At 49.1% G+C, this 14195-nt stretch overlaps 1 long non-coding RNA gene across 1 annotated transcript; it reads right to left on the bottom strand.

The window, feature by feature from the left end:
• Positions 1-10768: 10768 nt before the first annotated feature.
• On the bottom strand, positions 10769-13704 carry LOC146894744 (uncharacterized). The gene is made up of 2 exons (XR_015001581.2): positions 11980-13704; positions 10769-11896 (listed from the first exon to the last, which is right to left on the bottom strand). It is a non-coding gene; the product is annotated as an uncharacterized LOC146894744 (long non-coding RNA).
• Between the last annotated feature and the right edge of the window lie 491 nt (positions 13705-14195).

A 14195-nucleotide genomic window follows, 5' to 3' on the forward strand; every position in this document is an offset into this window, starting at 1 on the left:
TAAGGAGAAAAAGAAGAAGCAGCCTACCTGTTTCCCCTGCAGTGTGGTTGGTAGCCAAGCACACTGCGCGGTTTATTGAGTGCTTTCCTACCAATCTTGTTTGTAGTCATTACATCCAACAATATTTATAAGAGATCTCCCTGTTCCGCAGAGACAGGGAGTGACTCATCCTTAACTGGGATGCCTTCTTTTCCGTGAGACACCTGAGCATGGATTTATCAACTCGACCTCTTAGCTTTCTTCAGCATTTGAGAATAACTACAGACTGCTCAGCGTGTCTCTGGGATTTCGGTGTTTCTGGCTCGCTCTCCCAATCTCTCCATTGCTCTGCTTGTCCTACCCCTCAGTCCAGCTGAAACGAGGGTCTGTTCCAAATTGAGTGACATCTGAGGGTAGAGCCTGCTGATCACCTGGCCCCAGCCTGCCCAGGTAGTCTGCATGTTCCCTCTAGTTTGAAGAAGTTACATCATCACTGGGAAAAGCACCCTCTAACATGGAAGCATGGCTCAGAGTGCCTCTACGTCCCTTTTCCCATCAAAGCAGATCCGGTTTTGGTATCGCTCACAGGGACATTCAAAGTCACCACAGACAAAGCCTTAAGACCATAAACATAAGGAAGGCCCCGAATTCTCTGAAATGCAACCTCCTCCCAAGAGTATCTGAATGACCATCTGCCGGAAAGAACAGGAAGTTGTCTGGACATTCTAACTCTTAGTGGAGTGTTGTACCCTTCAAGAGCACCTGACACTCCGGCCCCACACAACTCCTTCAAAGCCTGAACATCCAAGAAAATTTGAATGCCTGGGGCTGCCACCCAGCAAACTATATACTCTGTATACAATACAGAATCAGCAGGAGGTCTGATCCCAGAAAGCATCAGTCATGTGTTGCATCCCACAAACAATGGATGCTGAGCACAGGACAGGTGAGGAGCAGCCACAGCTCCACAGCGGTTCTGAGGGTGACGCAGCAGGACCGTGGTGACAGGGTAACTCAGCAAAGGCTAAGACTCCTTTATCCCTCTTACTGAGAGTCATCTTGCTATATAATTACACTTTTTTCTCCTTCTTCTGTTTTTCTTTTACTGAACGTAATTCTTTGTCTGCACACAGTATATCCTGACTACTGTTCCCTCCCCCAATCCTCCCAGCTCCTCCCCACCTCCCCTTCCACGCAGATCCACGCCCTTTCCGTCTCTCCTTAGAAAATAAACAGACTTCTGTGGGGTAATAAATAAAACACAAACTAACACATTGGAATTGAACAATATAAGCAAACAGAAGAAAAAGAACCCAAGAGAAGGTTTAAGAAACAGAGACCCACACATTTACACACTCGGGAATCCCACAAAAAACACTAAACTGGAAACCAGTATGTGTGTGTGTGTGTGTGTGTGTGTGTGTGTGTGTGTGTGTGTGTGTAGATAGATAGATAGATAGACAGACAGACAGATAGACAGACAGACAGACAGCCATTTTACATATTTCTGCTGGCCATCACTGCTCAGAGCAGCAGACTACCTTAAGTAGTTTGTTTCCCCAGTGAGACCCCCTTGGAAAAAACTAAACCTTCCTCTGCAAGTGCTTATCAGCTGGAGACAGCTTCTGGGTTAGGGTTGGAGGCGTGTGTCCACTTCTCAACTGTGCAGACCTGGGCAGGCTTCTTGAGTCTCTTCGCGTTCATGTGTGTGTCGATCGTGTTGATTTAGAGGGATCTGTTTTCTTGGTGTCCTCCATCCCTCTGGCTCTTACACTCTCTCTGTCTCCTCTTCCCTGAGAATTCCCCTGAGCTTTGAGGGGAGGGGTTTCATGCAGACACCCTGTTTAAGGCTGGATGTTCCGAGATCTCACTCTCTGCATGAGGTCTGACTGTGATCTCTGTATTTGCCCCCATCTGCTGCAGGAGGAAGCCTCTCTGATGATGGGTGAGCACAGCACTGATCTATGAGAGCAGCCGACTGCCATTAGAAGTCATCTTACAGCTACATTTCAAGATTTGTCTGATTTTGGCTTTTGTTTTTAAGAGCAATAATAATTGTTTTTACAGAACCGAGGGCCCCCTTTTGGCCATGTTATGAGAATGATGGCAGATATCCAAAGATAGCACTGCTTGGAGGAATGCACGGGACAAGAGGAAGGCCCCCAAAATGCTGGGTAGACAGCATAAAGGAAGACTGTGGAACCATGGGTATGAAAATAACACAAGCATCTAGGACTGCCCAGTATAGGAACAACCGGAGAACCGCCATTAATGGGCTGTCCGTGCAGGCTTAAGCATTGCCAAGGGTAGATGATGATGATGATGATGATGATGATGATGATGATGATGATGATGATGATGATGATGATAGGAGGAGGAGGAGGAGAAGGAGGAGGGGAGGGGTGCCTGGGATATCTTGGTTCAGGTTCTTGATCACCCAAGAAGTGTCAAGGATGGATTCCATCCTCATGGAGTGTGCTTTCAGTTAAATCAGGTACTGGTTGGTGACTCCCACAGACCCCACTAGTGTGTATTGCAGGCCAGTCACCGCTGTCTACCCGAGAGTCTGTGGCTGGGCTGGTGTTCATGTTTCTCATTTGGTAGCATTCAGAGAACCTTCTTATACCAAAGACGCTAGCACCCAGAGGTGAGGGCTCTCTGTAGGAAGCAGCTTGACTTCTCATGTTCAATGAGTCGTGTAGGTGTTGTCTTCAGCAGCAGGGCCTTGCTGTCAGTTTGGGGAGAGCTGGTGTCTTGCCAGCAAATTGAGTTATTTGAGGGTTCCCATGGGGCCGTTTGGGCCAACAACTCAATTAGATGTAACCCATTCCGAGAACTGGAAGCTTCATTTGATGAAAGCATAACCACACTTTTAAAGGACTCTGAGCCAGGTTTCTCTAACTGGGCAAGAAGGCAGGGGTGGCAATCTTCCCAGACATTATGGAATTCAAGAGACTGTAAGTGAATTCAGCACTGTTAAGGCTTGGATATGCAATGTCCTCATAGTCTCCTGTGTTTGAATACTTGGTCCCCAGGAGGTTATGGGACCTGTCAGCGGTCACTAGGGCAGGCAGCTTTCAATCTTCCTCCATCTCTACTTTAACATTCCATGTATGTAACAAGCAGCAAGCTCCAGCCCTAAGGCCAGAGCTCCAACTACTACATAGAACTGCAGGAAAGTGAGTCCTGCTCCTCACTGGGGATTTGGGTACATGAAAGAAAAAAGCCACTATGTGGCTCCTGGACATGTTGCAGTACCTGGCTGGTCTGGTTTCAGCGTTTCTGTGTAATAAAACATTCTGAGAAACTGAAGGAAAAGTGTAGTGATGAGGCAAGCAGGCCTGTTTTTCATCCCACCCAACTCCCGCACGGCTAGTTTTACACCCGAAACAACAACACACAAATTATATTCATTTAAACACTGCCTGGCCCATTAGCTCTAGCCTCTTACTGGCTAACTCTCACATCTTGATTAACCCATTTCTATTAATGTGTGTAGCACCACAAGGTGGTGGCTTACTGAGAAGATTCTAACCTACGTCCATCTTGGGCTGGAGCTTCATCGTCTGCCTGCCTCTGCTTTCTTTCTCCCAAAATTCTGTTCTGTCTTCCCTGCCTACATGTGTTCTGACCTATCAGGCCAAGCAGTTTTCTTTATTAATTGACCAATGAAAGCAACAGATAGATAGAAGACCCTCCTACATCAGGAAAGAGGGTTTATTCCACCTATGATCCAGGTTACAGTCCATCTCAGCAGGAACTTGGCAACCACAGGAACTGGAAGAGGCTAGAAACATCCAGTCAAGAAGAGAGCAAAACAAAGGCACACAGGCTCATTTGCTGTTGCTCAGCTGTATTTCTCCACTTTTTTTTTTTTACAGTTCAGGATCGCCTGCCGAGGGATTGGTGCCACCGACAGTGGGTGGGATCTTCCCGAATTAAGATGAACCTTCATTGACATGCCCTCCCAATATACACAGCCCATCACTGAGACTGTCTTCCCAGTAATTCCAACTTGTGTCCGGCTGGCATCACACTTACCAAAGTAGAGTTTATCAAGATTGCACTTCCCAGGACAGAACAGAGCAATCAGAAAGCAAAGCTGAGCACCCCCCTTCCAGGGGCCTAAAAAGAACAGAAACAAAGGGTGATAGAAACAGAGGAAGTAAAGATAGCTCTTCCTCACAGAGATGAGCTACACCATCACCGTCTTCACATTCACTGTACTGATGGAATCTTACTATGGTGACCACTGTTCTAAATAGTTCAAGTACATTTTTATGTGAATTTGTCTCACTTGTCGACCCAGAGGAAAGGCATAATTGAAAAAAAATAGACATGAAGAAGAAAGGATATTCAAGGTGGCAGGAATAAAATGTGGCTTGAAAGAGGAGTTGGTACCTTAAACATCAGAAAAATAAACGTGAAAATCACTCCGCAGCCACTGAGGTTCCCCAAGAGCAATGCTTCATGAACCATTCGAGTGGATGTACCAGGAGAACCAGGAGTGGAGAACCACTGAGACTCTCCTTCAGAGTACCATCATGGTTGAACACCATTAGGGTTGAGTCTCAGAGTCAGCCAACATGGCGGGTGCCGAGTTGGTAAATCCCAGCAAGTGGAATATGAGGTAATTTGTCAGGAACTGCATCACATGGGTAGATGGCAGGTCAGTCGGCAGGGCTTGAGTGTGAAGCAGGTTAGACGAGAAAACAGGAAGACCATGGTGAGAGGGGGCAGCGCTTGATCAAAGCTGGAAAGACAGAAAGTGACCGTACTTGAAGACTGAGATCGTGAATCTGGTTTTTAAACCTTGAGTTTAAGATGGTCTCGCGTAACCTCAGGAGGAGGTGCACAGGAAATTTGTGTCAGCTACCTGGGGATCTGACCGCCAACATGGAGTCTTCTGAGTGGAGGAGAAAGGGTGTCTAGTAGTCAGGTTTGGTTTTGTTGAGCTAAGCAGATAGCAATGTGGGAGAGAAGGCTCCAAGTAATAAATGTTGGGCATATCCACAGTCACAGGTGGTGGCAGGGTTGGGGGTGGGGCGTCCTGGTGGAAATGTGGAGGCACAGGCAGTAGCCACCGGGAGCTGCTCAGCCAGGGAGGACATTACTGCTGCTTTGCATTCTTAAAGAGGCCAGGCTAGGTGTGTAGGCTGCGGAAGCAGGAAGCTAGACACTGACCAGCTTAAACAGAAAACTGATCAGTACCCGAGGAACCTCTTGGGCAGTTAGGGATTAATGAATGGACTAACAATAGAGTCCAGGGTAGGTACCAGGGCCTCTGAAATCCACAGGCCTTCCCTGGTGGCATGGCTATCTGTCGAACTCAGCAAATCTGTTTCTCCCAAGAGGGAAGGAAATTAGATTGGTCCATTGGAAGCTGTGACTCCCTCTAGCAAAGCTAACCTGCAGGGAGAAGGGATCATGGGGGGAGGGGAGGTCAGCACCACCCTGCAAATCATGTTCCACTGCACTACGGGAACTTGAGGGAAGGTCGGAAGGCTGGTAAGTGGGAGAGAGGAATGACATAGCTCACCTCTGCTTCCAGCTCTGACAGAAAACAGAGGCTGGGTGGGGTTGGTGGGCAGTCGTCAGGATTGAGGGCAGGGGCTTCCTAGCTACCTCTGTAGCCTAAGAAGAGGTCTTGTGGGATAAGGAATGGCTTGGGCTTGAGAGAAGGCTTAGCAGTTAAGAGGACTTGCTGCTTTCCCAGAGGTCCTGGGTTGGATTCTGAGCACCCATGGTGGCTCACAGCCATCTGTAACAGGATGGCTGTGGCCAAGGGACATACAAGGGACAATCCCATGTGGCCTGGTCTGGCCTCAAACTCACCTGTAGTTTGAACTCCTGTCTCCGCGCCTTCCACTCTCCAAGCGCTGGGATTACAGGTGTGTATTACCACACAAGATTTACAAAGTGGAATTTACAAGGTGTGGAATTTAGGGGTTCCTGCAAGCACTCTACCAACCGGGCCTCATCCACAAACCAACAAAAAACTCTTAAAAGAGAAAAAAAAATGTATGTGGGTTTGCAAGACTGCCTGTCACAGAAATGAAAGGATAACCTTGGCTCAGAAAACCGTGTGTAGGTAACAAAGTGGTGTGAGGGCTAGACAGACGTGGAGGAGAACAGAAGCGGCCACAGAGGTGAAATTCCCAATGCCCAGGGCAGCACTGTCCCAGAGAGGCAGTGGCTCTGAGGTGCTTGCTGCCTGAATGCGGAACTTTCCCAACTAAAGGCAGTGATGATCCACCTTCATCCTAGTCTTGAGCCTGGCGTTAGACAGCAGCTTCCTGAACGGGGCGGGGCTTCTCCCACAAAGACTGTGTGTTTTTACAATTGGGTTCCGTGTCTAGTACCCCAGAGTAATTTCCTCAGAAGAATGAATGACTGCCACACACACATACACACACATAAATAAGTAAATGCAACTTAAAAATTAAAATATACAAATAAAAGATAGTCCAGTTACGACATCACCCTTACAAGCTTGATTAATGTGTGGGCCCTCAGGTACATGGTCTCTATGTTCGTGAAGAAAATGAGTTTCCTTGGCCAGCATGGGTCTATTCAGGTCCCATTACTCCCCTAGGGGGTGCGTGAGTGATATTGGTGTTTATTGTAGCTTCTTTCCCTGTGGCTGGGATAAAAATACCCTCAGCTCACAGTTCAAGGATAAAACCAAGGAACCTAGTCACGAGAGCAGGGACAGACAGCAGCTGGTCACACAATGCCCACAATCAGGACACAGAGTAAATGCCAGGTTCAGCTGGCTCTCACCTTTTTATTTTGTTTCTGCTTTTTATCTTTTAGATCATAATATAATACAATCACGTTTCTCCCTTCCCCTTCTCCCTGCAAATTCTCCATTACACCCCTCCTGCCTCTCCTTCAAATCCATGGCCTCATTTTTCATTAACTGTTATTGCAGGCATAGGTGTATATATACATATATACATACACACACATATATGTATACACACACATATCCTACCCAGTCCATATAATGCTACTTGAACACAGCAGGCTGTAGAGAACGGAGACCCTGTGCCACACGGGGAGTTGCGTATTTCATAGAGGCCCCCACGGATAGCACAGCCTGTCTGCAGCCTGTGTTCTCAACGCTGTCAGTTTCCGAGCTGTGCCCCTAGGTGCCTGCGCTGTCATCCTTGGCTCCATGCCTTTCAGCTCATCTGTCCCAGCAGTCGTCCAGGGATCCAGGCTTAGGTCTGGCCCTGAGCCGCTGGTCCTTCTCAGCCATAGCTGTCCCGACTCACGGCAGCAGACAGAACGATGACTCCAAACCGGGGCACAGCTGAGCTGGCTGCAGCCCTGAAGGCTGTGCCCCTCCCTTTCACACCCTTTCTGTGCTTCTCACATGGGCTGTGGAGGTTGAGTGTCCACTCTTGTGTGGGGTAGCAGCCCCGGGTTTGTCTTACCAAATCAAGTGAAGCACCAGTAACCCTTTTCCACGTCCTCCCTCATCAGAATATGCAGTGTCTTCGTGCGCTGATGCACCCAAGGACGAATCTGCTAAAGTCACCTCCTCAGTCCTGTTTTTCCTAAGTTGCTGAAAAGTTCTTCAGAAAGATTAACCTTGCTCTGAATCTGGTTAATATTGTTAATATGATGGTGACAAGTGTCTGTCCAAGTGAGCGTGCCCTGTGTGATCTTTAAACACGTTTCATGGAGCAGCCTGTCTGGGTGGCTCTGGTCCGGTGGAGCAGCCTGCCTGGCCCTGGGAAAGAGGGAAGGAACTAAGGAGCCCGCTCTAGCAGACCCACTTGTCCTGCTCTGTCCGGGACTTCCCCAGTTTTAGCTCTGAAAGCCCATCATCCATGAATCGCCCCAGTCCTGGGCAAACTGAGGCAATCAACACACCACCTGTAAGGAAACAGCACAGTGAACTTCATTCAAGATCTCAGGAGCTACTGTGATAGGCTCATAGCGGAGAACTCATCTAGCGTGTGAGGCGCCTGGGGTTTATCCTCAGCACGGGGAAGTGTTAGGACTAGGATCGGGTGCAATAACTATCTTTCCCAAGACTTTTCACCCCCTAATTCTACTGGATGGACACACACACACACACGTGTGTGTGTGCACATGCAAACATATGGTACACTTGCAATGATGGTAAGGGCATCTTACTAAGTCCAGGAAGAGACAAGCCTGCCATTAGCTACTATCTAACAATACCTTAGAACTTTAGACTCTGCCATGGTTTGGAAACGTCTTGTCCCCTAAGGATTTCTGTGTTGGAAGTTTCATCTTTATCATGGTGACGTTAACATGGCAGAGCTTCTGGAAGGCAAACATGGGGTGCACTTGTGTAATTGCAGTAGGAGAAACTGAGAATGCCAAGTTCAAGGTCAGTGCACCTAGCGAGGGTCTAGGGCTACCCAGCAAAGCTTTGAAAAATAAAGACGAAAGAAGGGAGAGAGGAAGGAAGCGGTGGGACTTAGCCAAGGATAACCAGTCAGGGCAGCAACCCCTAAGCTGATTCTTGCTGCGTCTTGGGTCTTTGGAGACTAGGGCAATCCTCTTGAGAGGCTTGTTACAAGTGAGGACAACCCCACACAGTTGTCTCTGGTTCCCCACATGTGTGTAGGACCTGTTCAGCCTCTCTGCTACACTGTAACATACTCAGCAAGCCCTTGTCACCAGCACTGTGAGCCAGATAACCTTACCCTACGCATCCACAGAAACACCCAGCATCCCACTGGAGCAGCAGACGGACTAAGACGCTAAGGTTTGCAAAAACTTTCAATAAATACCGAACTATGTTGACACACCTTTGCTTTGCAAATCATGATTACTTGCTCACTGAAAACAACCCAAACATCTACTGACAATGACTAACCGACCCAGGCCAGCCTGGGCTCTCACGAGGCTAAGGCAATGGCATTGTGTGTGTCCTGAAAAATACCAGTTATCTGGAAACTGCCCCTGAAAACCTTGTGGAAGGTTCTAGACTCCGCTGATATCATGTTCAAGCAAACCCCAATCCTCCAAGTAAGATTACAATGATGCATGCCAGATTCCTGGGGTCTGGGCCACAATTTAGGACCCTGTTGGTGTCTGAGTGCCAGGATCATGCTGGTCTAGGTGACCTGTGCCAGTGACCTGGGGCCATGGTGACATGCAGACCCAGGCTGCAGCTGAGGACCATGTCTGGGTCCGTGGTCCTACCACAATGGGGTCTGTGTTTAAGTATGAGGTTCATGTTGTCAGCAGCGGTCACTTGGAGGCTCAGGATCTGGGCCACAACTTGAGGACTTGTTGGAGTCTGGGGCCCATGCTGCAGCTGGGGCAATAACAATCTGAGTGACCAGTCCTACCACTGGGGTCTATGGTGTCATCAGGGTCCAGACCACTGCCAAGGCTCATCTCTAGGTTCATGGCCCTATAGCCACCAGGGTCTATGCTGATGTCTGTGACTCTGTTGCCATGAGAACCATGCAGATTCTTGAGGGCTGGGCCACCACATGGGGCCATGATAGTGTCTGAGGGCCTTGCTGACACCAGAACCTTGCTGGTCTGGGTGTCCTGAACCTCCACATGGGGTCATGGTGACACCCAGACCCAGGCTGCTGCCAAAGATCATGTCTGGGTTCATGGTCCTACCACAGAGGGGTTTGTGTGGAAGACTATGACTCACGATGTCACCAAGGGCCATGTGGATACCTGGGGTCAGGTCAGCCACTTGAGTCCATGTTGGTGGCCAAAGGCCATGCTGCAACCAGAGCCAAGCAGATCTGAGTGGCCTTCACTGCTACCCAGTGCCATAGTGATGCCCAGGCCAGAGCTGCAGCTGAGAGCCATGCCTGGGTCCAGGGCCCCACTGCAGCCAGAGGGTCTGTATTACCAATGAAGGTCCTGTGAGAGCTGAGATCTGGGGCCATGTTAGTGTCTGAGGGCCATGCTGACACTGGGTCCATGCCAATCTGAATAACCTTCACTGCCACCTGGTGCCATGGTGACATCCAGACCCCACCGCTGCCGAGAACCATGTCTGGGCCCATGGTCTTACCGAAGTCGGGGTCTGTGTTGAAGTACGAGGCCCATGTTGCTACCAAAGGTTTCATGGAAGCGGCACCTGCAGCCTTGTTGGTGTCCAGGGCTGTGACACCACTAGAGACCGATCTGAGTGGCCTGTGTTTCCTCCCGGAGTCAGGGTGTTGTTCGGGCCCAAGCCGATGCCAAAGGTTATATCTGGGTCCGTGGTCCTGCTGAGCTGGGGTCTGTGTTGATGTCTGTAGCCCGTGTCACCTCATGGGGCCTTAGGAACCATTTAGGATAAAGTCAGAGGGCCTGTGCTGAGCTGGCCCCACCTTATGATGCCGGCCCTGGGTCAGCTGACCCTGCCCCTCCATGGACACTGCCACAAGTAGAGCTAGCCCCACCCCTCACCGCAGCTGGAGAAGCTTGTTCCACCTCTTACCTGAGGCTGAGCAAGCCCAGTGGCCTGAACTGACCTGTTCAACTACCAGCCAGGCCCACAGTGGGGTCCTGGGTTGGCCCACCCTAACGTCTCCCCCATCTTGGACCTGTTAGAGCTCATGAAGGGACCGATTCTGTGGAATGATACCCACAGGATCTCCGGCCATAGGATACTGAGAGGATACCAGAAACCAGAGGCCTTGAACCAGACCAGTGACTCACTGTAATGAACATTTGCAGGTAAAACTGACGGGACAAAGGGTGCACTGAGTGACAACATTGGGTCCCCAGTGCCACCAGGAGGAAGGAGGAGGTGTCAGAGAGGCAAAAGAGATGGAGGCATGAAGAGGCTTTTTGTTTTGCTTTTTATTTTTGTTTTTGTTTAGTTTTAATTTGATTTTTAAAAATCTTCTTTCAGTGGGCCCTGGAAAGCTGGGGGCAGAATTGGGGTGCATGATGTGAAATTCCCAAAGATTCAATAAAGAAACTATGTTAATTTTTTTTTAAATAAAAAAAAGACTACATAATGTTTCCATTACGGTTCGGGAAGGGTCTGAAGCAGGCTTAGGTCTTCATCTATGGAGGGTTTGGCACCTGGGGATCCTCAGCGATGCAATGGCTGGAGCCTTACACACCCTCAGCATGGCCTGAGGCGCACAGCAGATGCCTCGTGCATGTTATCTCCCCCTCCCACCCCCGTCATTTCTTTAAAGGATGAAGGTGCTCCTATAAATTCTAGTAACAGGATGCCAAAAGTTAAAATCCATTTTTCAAATCTAGAGTGTAGTTTTCTCAGGAGAATAATTACGGCATCTCGAGGCATTTATCACAGTCTCAGGATGATGTACACTGTAGGATGCCAGGCTCCACCGCCCTCTCAAGATCCTCCATGCCCACGCCTTAGACGCTGAGGCTTAGTAGACCGATGATCAATAATGCTGTGAGCTTTGCTGCCCCCTTGTGGGAAATTGTATTCTTGTAAAGTTTCCTTAACCAGGCGTCCACCGGTAGCCATATCCAACCGCTGATGACTGTCAGGTGGGAGGTGCCTTTAGACTACAAAAGGCAGCAAGTCCCACATGAGCTGCTCAGTTACAAACCAACACATACAGAGAGCATTCCTCTCGAACTCCCGGGAATCCTGGTCACTGGAACGGATCTGCTCAGTGAGTCTTTGACAGGTAACTTTTCAATAATTACTGACAAGAAGCAACAAGTACAAGCGCCTACTCAACAAAACAAATAAGTAAACCAGCCTAAGCAGAGGATCATATTTCCCCGCGTTTTCAATCATAATTTTTATCTTATTTCTGGAAAAAAATCTATGTAGTGGCATACATTTTAAGAAGGGGAATTCCTTCTCATGAAGAATGATGGGGCTCGGGTGCTGGAGAGGTCGGTGGCAGACACTCCGTGTCCTGAGCTCTCTGCCAGGTCCCCTGGATGCTATGGTGGGTGTGTCTTCAGGAAAGACCTTAGGGTAGACAGTGTAATGGTCACCTTTTCCATTGCTGTGTAAAATATCCTGAAAAAAAATAGCAAGGAGGTTTGTTTTACCTCACAGTCCAAAGGTGCAGTCCATCCCGGTGGGGCAGGAGCTCGAGGCCTTGTCACTTCCACAGTCGGGAGATGCCGGCAATCAGTTCATTTTCTCCTTTTCATTCCGTTTGGGAGTCTGGACTGTGGAGTAGAGCTACTCACATCAGCCCAGCCGTCCACTTGAACCCAATCCTGATAATCCCTCGTAGGCCTGCCCAGAACTAATCTAAATCAGATAATCCTCATGGGTGTTCTCGAGGCTTGGCTCTTCAGAGATTCTAGGCCCTGTCAAGTTGACAACCAAGCAATATTAACCCTCACTGAAGGTAACAGCTCTGCATTTTTAAAACATCTACTCACCCGAGACTGGAAACTAGTTGATCCCAGGTCTCTGCAAAAGTCCAGCCTGGTAAACAATGAGTTTACCGTGGTTACTTATAGGTGCGTGGGTAACATGGACAGCCCCATCACCTGCAGGTCTCTGCTCAGCATACAGGCAGCCACCTTACCAAAAAGTCCCATCCCAGTGGTTTATACTTCTATGGCCTCTCTGAGGAAAGGGGACCAGTGAGGATGTCACTAACGCCTCCTGAGCCCTGTGACCCTTCTACCTCCCCCCACAGGGGAACTTTAACAGGCCCAATCTCATGAGTATCTCCTGCAGGTGGCTAATGCTGATCCTATTCAAGACAAGAAAAAAGCAAAAAGAGTTAGGCCAGTTATATGTGCCTACATAAATTCGTTTCCATGTTTTTTAAATCATGAATTTCAACCTGTTGCTTGTCACTCTAGGATACTACTAAAGATCTTCCCTTTTCATTTATTTCATGTGTATGAGTGTTTGCCTTCGCTATGTATGGGGACCACTGTGTGTCTGGTGCCCATGGAGGCCTGGAGAAGGCTTTGGGTCTCCTGGGGCTGGAGTTACAAAGGGTTGTGAGCTGACACATGGGTGCTGAGAACTCAGTTGGGGTCCTCTGCAAGGACAAGTGCTCTTAACAGCTGAGCCTTTGGCCCAGTCCTGAAAAGTTCTTCCTTTATCCCTTGTTCTACAAAACACACCTTAATTTTTACAACAGGAAGCTTTCTTTCCAGAAGATTCTTTATACTCGCTCGATTGATCCCCAAATCCACACAGAGTAGTCTGCAGGTTGCCACACACACACACACCACTCCTACCACGGTGTACCGATTTTGCTTGTATGTTGTGATATGCATCCATGTAGACACGTAGGATTAAGGGACAGTGTGTTACATGTAAACAGAGCCAGCCTTCACTGCAAGACATGCCTTGATTTCCACAGTCCTATCCGATAGGTCTGGCATATTGGTAATTCTTTTGTAGATGAGCAAACAGGAAGTTTGAAGAGGTAAACACCAATCTTGGGGCCGAGGCTCTGAAGTCAGCGTGGCAGTCTTAAAGTCTGAGTTTTCCGGTGGCTGGATTCCTGGGGGCACAGCAGTGGACAGGACTAACCAAAAGACCCCTGAGGAAGGTGCTCTGTGAAAGAGTTCCTCATTTCCTCCCGGGGGTGACGACCGGGATGTACCAGCATTCAAAGGAGAGGACACTGAAGAGGGAGTTCGTGCTTCCTCTCAGTCAGGTGACCTGCCTGTGGTCAGTGGAAGGGTGGGCCAGCAGGAGTCCAGGAGAAGTCAGCCTTGCAGGGACAGACATGCAGCGTCACTGCTTTGAATTCTGCTCTTCTAACCTGCAGTGCGCAGGCACGTTTACCAGGAGACTTCCAGCCTCTGGGACGGCCCAAGGAAGGGGCCTCTGGGGTGGGTAGGCTTTGCCTTTCTCTCCAGCCATTGCTCTCTCCAGCAGGAAGCTGGGATTCTAAGCAGGCATGGGTCCCGTGGGTCCTAATCCTGACAGTAGCCAGACTGTCCTCACGGTGGCAGTGCAGCCTAAACTAGCGGATGCAATCGTCTGCAGGCCTGCAGAGCCGCTGAGAGGTTCTGCTAAAGGAGATCCCAGTACCAGACTGGGACTGCTGTGGTGAACTCGGGTGCAGCGGGACTCTGTGATCTTTCTCTTTCAGCCACTACTCACCTGTTTCTGGGTCACTTTATAAGCTTCTCTTAAAAATAAATAAATCAAGCTTCTGTACGACAGAGCTCAGGTATGGGGGTGTGATTACTTGATTTCCGTAATCTACTTTCTGCCCGGAGCCCTGGGATCTACGTGCTGAGTGAGAGAGATCACATGTGGCTGTAGTCAGTGCTGACCA

The sequence above is a fragment of the Myodes glareolus genome, chromosome 4, assembly GCF_982192425.1.
Source record: "Myodes glareolus chromosome 4, mMyoGla1.1, whole genome shotgun sequence".
NCBI lineage: Eukaryota > Metazoa > Chordata > Mammalia > Rodentia > Cricetidae > Myodes > Myodes glareolus.